Below are 8,861 nucleotides of genomic sequence, written 5' to 3'. Positions count from 1 at the left end.
TGAAATAACAGTTTATTTTAACCACTTATCTGAAACTGCACTAGCATTGGGAGCACTTTGGTAGGTGTCGTCAGGAGGACTTTGGCCCTACTTACCTCCATCACAGTCATGTCTGAGAGGGCAGGACATAACTTCGCTGGAGTCCCACATCACTGTTGTACAGGCCTGGATGTTTCCCAAACAATACCAGAGAGCAGCAATTCCTGCACAGCTATGTACTCTTAATGGCAATGATTTCTTAGCCATTCGGTAGCATCTGCTGATCCCATTTCTCCATTGGAACAAATAGTGTAAAAGACCAAGTTTCTAGATACAGCAGGGTTATAAAGCTGATCAAGTACAGTGTACAGAAACCCCCCTTGTTCCCTTACTACTGCTTCATCTGGCTTTCTCTTGGAAACCTTGTAAGTTAAATAGCTGTTGTAGGTGTCAGAGCAACATGTTTTGAGAACCTATCAGACAGAACTCAGATTTCTGAGTAATCCACTTAGCAAGTGAACGCTACCAGAAATTCAGTTCTTTGATGGGACAGAGTTCTGATTTTTGACCAGAGAGGGGAAGCAAATGTCATGCAGTAATCTTGTTATTTTTTGTTTTGTTTTTAGCTCCAAATCTAACAAGGAGTTACCTGACAGAACCCACAAACAAAGCTTTAGCTCTGGGTCTCTTTTTGGAGCTTCTCCCACACACTCAGGCTCCTACAGTCTCCTTTGTCTGCTTCTTTACCACTGCAGCTACCATCCATCCATGTTTACAAATATCCCATATTAACACCCCACGGAAATCTAACTATGAATATGTTCATGTTTGCAGCCTGCAAAATACAGCAGAGATTAACTCCCAAAAGCCATTGTTCTATTTTATGCAAGACAACATTTTTTAAAAATTAAAAAGTTAAGGAAAGAACAGAACAGGAGAAGAACAGATGAAAGTGGCAATACCCTGCAGGAGTTGATAGGGTACACTTTCATCTGGACAGCCTCTGCTCTGCTGTTTTCTTCCAGCTCTTTTGGGGGGTAATAATATCTTTCTTCATCACTTCTCTTATTTTGCCTTAAATACAATGGCATCTTTATGCAGTGGATATAAATAGTTATTTGACTCAAAAATAATTTGTACGCCAATATATTTAGAAGCGCCTTTTTTTCTGTGTTTAGAAAGACAGACTTGAAAAAGATGCAATCAAAGTAAGCAGCAATGTGACAGAAAATGACAACACAGCAGCTGTATCAAGTCTTTCTAGTGTGACGAAAATGGCATCTGTAAGGGAAAAAAACTGTGTGCATATGTGTGGACACGCTCACATGCAGTTTTAGGGCCTAGCAAAGTATTTGGTTTGGCAACATCATAAATTCAGTGAAGACATATGCAACGAGAGTAAAAGTGTCTCTGCAATTCCTCTCTGCAACAGGCACATCTCAAACCGTGATGATGAATCAGCCACCAAAACTAATGAGTTTTGGCTTCTCTATATGAAGATGAAAAAACTGAACAGGAGGGTATGGCTGGTGGGGGTTCTAAACAGGTACAAAGGCACCTACAGAAGCCAGCAGAGACTCCAAGCCACCCCAGGCAACTAACCAAAAGCTTTTCACCTTGTGATCACTTTATGACTTTCCTGCTCTAGACTGAATTTGAATAAGCAGCCTGCAGGTGAAAGACTGCTGGCTTCATTACTGTTCCTTTAAGTCAGATTACGTGGCTACATAATTTTAGTCTTACACTAAGACTTGCAATGGCTAAGAGAGTGGAGGAGCCCAAAGTTCCATGTTTGTTTGATTTTAAGATAAAGAAATGTCTACAAGAATTTTAAAGGTAGCTATTTTTATTGCAAATTCTGATAAAATTGCTTGAAAGAAGGTAAACATACTTCATTAGCTAAAAATCTTTCCCTTTCTCAATGTAGTCAACATAATGCAATGACATTCCTTACCCAATTCAATAACAGATGTTCAAACTGAAGATGGAATTGCATATTTGGGATTTTATTAAAATATATAGATAAATACAATCATATTCTTAGGCATACAATGACTACCTAACATCCCATCTTAGGACTGATCTCTAGAGATATTAATGGGGGTACAAAGGTTTTCAGAGCCTGATCTTAGTACGTACCTTCCCACAAATGGACTAAGAAAACCAGCCAAAGGGCAAATCCAGACATGTATGGATTTTTAATGTCTTTTATCCCTAGATGGCCCCTGCCTCCTAAGTACTGTGACATTTTGGGCATCTTGTGACATTCTGGGCCACGTTGCTGCTGAGCCCCAGCTGCCTGCAGGCTGGGTACGTGCCACAGGGCAGCTGCACCTGGGAGCCTCAGGTCCCCAACACACAGGGGGTACTGAGAAGGCAATCCAGACACGTCTTCCTTTTACCTTGGTTCTATGACTTGTCTTTCCTTTTTCTTACCCTCCTCTCTTTGATTATAAGCAGTACGTGTTGCAAGCTGGCTGCCCACAGGAGAGATCAAAGGGAAGTTTGGACCTAGAAGCCACAGCATTAAGGTCAGCAAAGATGATGAGCTCAGTAGCTTTCACTGGAGACACTCTCATGCATCACCCAGAGCTGTACGAGTAAATTTACAGTGAGAAATGGATCCTGTTGTGCTTCGTTCCCTACTCCGTGCTTTCTCCCTTATGCTCAAGCTAGGAAACAACAACAAAGTCCTGAAGTTTCTGCTTCTTCCTACTTACTAAACAATGCTTTTAATAGTTTCTTACTTTCAAGTTCTTAATAAATATGATTTCATTAATCCCCTCTATTTTGGATTTAATGAGCTGTACAGAAATTGAAGGTGAACAAAAGGGAAACAAATACTCATAGGATACAAAATTATTTATAAGAATTGTTTTAGATGTTTGTCTTTTAGGTTTCTGATTAAAAAAGAAATGAGCCTTCCACAATCTTTACTGAAAACTAATGTAACGTGTGAGGTGTGTACTAGCTACTTCTATGATAATCATGGTACAAATGTGCACAGTAAATTAGCTAACAGAGTAAAATCTTTCACGAGAGCCCTAAGAAAACATTTGATTATATCGTCAAATATACCTGGCTAGGTAATTACACTGTTGTGCAGTAAATGCTTCAGTATTTAGAGAGACGGTATCAACGGCTAACAGTGCACGTTTCCCTTTGGTATGCTAGGCTTTCTTTCTGACTGTGAAACACTAAGTGGAAATGGATTGCCCAAGGATTTATTGTGCCTTTGACAAGATGTAACTAAAACTGATGGAGAGTTTCCACGTGCTGGGACAGCATTCTTGGAACAGGCTGCAAGGCTAGTCTGAGGTGACTGATGGGTAAGCTACATACCCTTACTTCTCTTTATTTATTTCATCTGCTAATCTTCTCAAGCTGCATTTTCATCTGTTTTCAGTAAAATGATAGAATCCAAATTGAAATAATCTATCTGGCTAACAAGGGAGACCCAGCTAGCTAATTGTATAATCTGGTGGAATACAAATGAGCAGGAAATGGCTTTGAGCTACCCCACAATTCAACATGCAACAGTGAAGGCAGGAAAAAAGATAGGTATGTGTGTTATAGCTGATCATTTACTGCAGTGTTGTCTGAGCTGTAAGAACCAACAGAAGCAGGCAACATGCTAACCCTCAGACTACAGCCTAGCAGGTTCCTTTCCCTGCAATATTTTGTTAACAAATCACAACAGTGTTAATAATATTGTGGAAAAAGCATATGTAGATAATGCAATGTACATAAATTTATCTTCTTTTGGCCATGGTAATTAAAAGGTGATATTGCCATTTTCCACAATCACAACTGTGGAAATTCCACTATTTTAGTACTTAGATCTACCCTGCAATAGCTTTTTTTTTTTTTTTTTTTTTCTCTTGTAAAATGATTTTCAGCTTTAAAAAATATTAATCAGATTCATGCAGTCTGAAAAGGCCAAAGAGACCTGAATCTGAATGCTCTTTTATTTTATTTTTTTATAATACTGTTGACCTACAGGGTTAAGATAAAAGTCAGTCTCCATGATGATATTCATAGATGACTTTTTAAAGGTAACTTTGTTCATTGTGACAGAAAGATACAGTAGTTTGAACACAAACTGCACCAGTGAAGAATGAGGACAAATACCTCCCTGAGGAAAGTGGGGCCTGATCCAAGGTCCAGTGGATTAATTAGCATCAATATTAGGTTTGCCAAAGGAGCTAAAGCCTCTCCTTTTTTTTTTTCTTTTTTTTTTTTTCCCCCTGGGGTCAAGCTGAATATCACAATATGTAGGCTGGCATCCAAAACCACACATTACCACTTCGCTCATTTTTGTTAGCTAATCAATTTACGTATCTAACACTTAAAAAGAAAAAGAGAAATGGCATTTATAATGCTGATATATTCTTCTCACATTTGATCTCACTGCCTTCAATTCAAATGTTATCACTTTTCAGGGAAAATAAAACACTCCTTTGCAGTGATCTGAAGCAAGGAAATATCTGTAGATTATTTTTACTATTAGAATAAATTTTGTACCTTCACCAATTTAAATCCAACAAATTTAATCCATGCTTAAATGAGAACATGGTATCACCCATCCAAATAATTTGCCTTAGCAATTTGCAGTGTTGATAAAGTGGTGAAACAGAAACTGCTCCTATAACATGACAACTAACAACTCACTTGTAATTGGGGAAATAGCCAACAACCACCCCTGCACGGTGACTTGCCTATAGGGCATAGATCAGCTGTTGGTATGACTGTGATACAGCTGCCACTATCATATCCTGTAACTCCCTCTGTGATATTGTGTCCAATCTATACTGCATGAAAACTGTTCATAAGACACCTTAACTTCATTCAGCTGCAAAAGATATATTAATTAGAAGTCAAGCATGAGGACCAATCTAGTGTCTCCTCATTGGCAGGTAAGGTTGGTCACTGTCTCTCCGATGGCCCTAGGAAGCTGTACACCTCCTCCTTCAGCTTGATGCCTAGTACACAAGGAGAGGAAAACAAACTAACTAACTAACAAAACAAAAAACAAAAACCCTAACAAGCTGTTATCTTAAACCGGAGGAGTTTGTTAGACAAAACTAGCACTTAATGCTCTCCCAAGGAACACACAGGAGCGTATCCTTGAATCAGGAAGCCCAGCTGTAATATGCATCTCAGACACAGCCCCTGTACGCAATGCTTGGATGTTTAGCAAATCCCCTTCTAGCCCAGAGAATTTCACAGTTCTTGGAATCATGCAAAATGGCAATGTTTAAAAAAAATAATTAAAAAAAATTCACAAGATTAAGTAAAAAAAAAAAAAAGTCAGCAGTCACTCAGCTACTTCTAAATACGCATATCACTGGTAGTTCTAGATCAGGACAACATTGCAAAATTATCTTCACTGATAACAAAATTGGGTGGACAATGCTGGGAAATACAGTGCTCCAGAAGATGAAATAAAAATGGCAACTGTTTTAATTGCTTAATAAAATATAAATGAGCTGATGCCTGTCAAACAAAATGCAATCTTCACCAAAATATCTGAAATCCAGTTAACTCCATCAATCTTTTAAAACTGACCATTTAAAACAATAGATCTTTACTTAACATGAAGCCATACAGAGCTGAACTTCAATTACTAGTAATCTGCATTAGATAAATTGAATGACTTAGATTTTAAAAATCTATTTATGTGGTGACGTGTAGGACAATCACTTCTTCATTCAGTGGCAAAGACAGATCACTACTATGCAGACCTTCAGTTAAAACAACGATTCTTCCATAGAAAGAATCATAGAATCACAGAATGGTTTGTGTAGGAAGGGACCTTAAAGACCATGCACTTCCAACCCCCTGCCATGCACAGGAACACCTCCCACCACACCAGGCTGCCTAAAGCCCTGCCCAGCTTGGCCTCAAGTACTGCCAGGGATGGGACATCCAAAGCTTCTCTGGGCAGCCTGGGACAGGGCCTCACCAGTCTGAGTGAGGAATTTCCTGCTATCTCCTACTCTAACTCTAACCTCTTTTAGTTTAAAACCATTCCCCCTTGTCCTGTCACTATCTGCCTGAGTAAAAAGTCGTTCTCCGTATTTTTATAAGCCCCCTTTGGAAAGGATGCTTTCCATTGTAGTCCACTAATTGTATTGCCCAATTTTGTTCACACCTCTGCCTCTTAGGCAGTAATTCACTACCTAGTTTGGATTTAAGATTTAAGATTTTAAGATTTAAAACAAACAAGGAATAGTAAAAATTTAGAAATTTCCCCTTAATGTGATTACTGAGCAGCACTTTTTTGACTACTGTAATCAAGAGGCTGAGGAAACTATGCAAACAGCAGCTGTTGCCTGTAAGTACCTTTACTGTTGTGGCTGCAACTACTTACACTTGCAGGAGTGAACAGTCCTTTAATCCCCTACATCATAAATATTGTCCTCCTCTTAAAGAAAGAAACTAAAGCTGAATAAATTAAATCTTTTAGCCATAAGACCAAGAACTTGGTGGCAGGACTAGAAGTGAAATTTCTAATTGTCAGTTCACATTACTGGAAATATTAAGCTGTATTGTGTTTGAATTTGGGAGGAAATGGGATCGTTCCAGTAACAATAAACAGTCTACAACAGTTTCATGTCTTGCTTCCTGGTCTTATTTAACTGCTCAAATGTTTTACACAGCTGCAAGAAATAATGGTAGCTATGACCTCCCGGAGCCTGTGACATCTATGAAATTATTTTTACCATCTTGACTAGTTATAGCATAGATGCATCATCTGGGGGACACAAGAGATGAAATTCCATGCTCAGTGCTAGAGTGCCTGTCTGATAATTTCAAAGATAATAATTCCTCGGTAAGGGGAAGGTGAGCATGAAGCAATGACACTTTGTATAAGCAGGACCCGTTCACTGGTATCTCAGAGAAATCATAAGCATCTTTCTCATAGCTTTGAAAAAGCTGCTTACATAGGGAGCACTTTTCATGTTGGACTCAAATATTCTCACTTAACTGCCTCTTGGAGGAAAACGAAAAGTGAATAAGGAGCACCTTGAAGTGATTGATGACAATGTTCAGTGCATTTGTGGGACAGCTCATTAGGTACTATAAAAATGGCCCCTCACAATGCACATTAAAGAATCCAAGGGGAGTACATTCTTGGTAAGTTTTAGATCCCAACTCAAAGGCACCACGCCAGCTTTCTAACAATGGGGTGAGGCCAATGTGGAACACTTCAGAAGGATTTACACGAATAAGGTGTTCAACCATGTATCAGGGATGATCAATGAGGAAGAAGAGAGAAACTTCTCTACTGATGTTACAGGCCAGATAGAGGAGACTGCACAATATGATAAAAATAAAATCAACCTTCGAAGTCAGAAGATGATAACTTCTATAACAGTCACCCCTGCCATCACTGCCTCTTTTTCATGTTTTTCTTTTGATACACAATAATCTTCTAAACCCTCTAAAAAATAAGTCTGGGCTGGTAACTAGATTTATCTTAACAAATGACCCAATTTCTCCAACTGTCATGTCCAATGACAAATCACATTTACACATAATTTTTCATTAGTATCCCACAAGAAGAATTCAGTTACTCCTAAGAATTTTATACATATCATCATTTAGTTGTTCAAACGCACTTGGAAAGAGATCCCGTTAAGCATAATTCTTAGAAGGCGACAGAAAAGTAACTAATCTTTGTGGCTGTACTCAGTTTTAACTTTAGCCCTTCCATGAGTGAAATCAGAACAACAACAACAAAAGATGGTGACACACAGTGTGCAGCATGAAATACATTAAACAATACTAAAGCAACTTTTGAAATCTAAACAGACATTTTTAATAAGGTAGCTGCTCATAACTCAGCCTTAAGATGCTGACACCAAGTCCTACATCCTCGTTTCCATTTCTGTGTTTTAGTGAAATGAGAAGGGTACCATCAAAACAACAATCCATGGAGCACCTTCCCTCTGCAGCATGGCTTCCTGTCTAAACACACTTCCACCTTTAAAGCCTCCTGTGTCAAACTAATTGCTACAACTTCTGTTTCTTCCCACATATTTACATTTCCATCAGCACTCATTTCTCTGTCAAAAACAGTAAAATGTCATACCCGGAGTTAGCTCAGTAGAGCTGAAGTAAAGCAGACTGCAAGCTCTACAAAGCGATCTCCACGTGTAAGTTGCTTCACATTTTTATGAAACCTTTTTCCCAGAATTAGTTTCTCCCTAGTCTGATTGTCCTGACAATTCTGAAGTATCTGTTACTTCCTCTAAATAAAAATCTATAATTAAAACAAACAAGAATTACATGTTTGTCGTGGTTTAACCCGACCGGCAGCTAAACACCACGCAGCCGTTCGCTCACCCTCCCCCCTCCCTCTCTGGGACGGGGGAGAGAAATGGAAAGTGAAGCCCGTGAGTTGAGATAAAGACAGTTTAATAAGACAGGAAAAAAAAAATAACAAAATAATAATAACAATAATAATAATGATGATACAATGGTGATAATACGAAAGTAATAATAGTATGTACAAACAAGTGATGCACAATGCAATTGCTCACCACCCGCTGACCGATGCCCAGCCTAACCCCGAGCAGTCCGGCCCCCTCCCCCCGGCTAGCCACCCCTATATATTGTTTAGCATGACGTCAGATGGTATGGAATACCCCTTTGGCTAGTTTGGGTCACCTGTCCTGGGTCTGTCCCCTCCCAGCTCTTACTGCACCCCCCAGCCTGCCCGTTGGCAGGACAGAGCAAAGGCTGAGATGTCCTTGGCTTAGTATAAGCACTGCTCTGCAACAATTAAAGCATCGGGGTGTTATCAGCACTCTTCTCATTCTAAGCCAAAACACAGCATTCCACCAGCTACTAGGAAGAAAATTAATTCTGTGCTA

This window comes from Aythya fuligula, chromosome 14 (genome assembly GCF_009819795.1).
Source record: "Aythya fuligula isolate bAytFul2 chromosome 14, bAytFul2.pri, whole genome shotgun sequence".
Lineage (NCBI taxonomy): Eukaryota > Metazoa > Chordata > Aves > Anseriformes > Anatidae > Aythya > Aythya fuligula.
The sequence above is the reverse complement of the archived record's forward strand: the minus strand, read 5'-3'. Positions refer to the sequence as shown.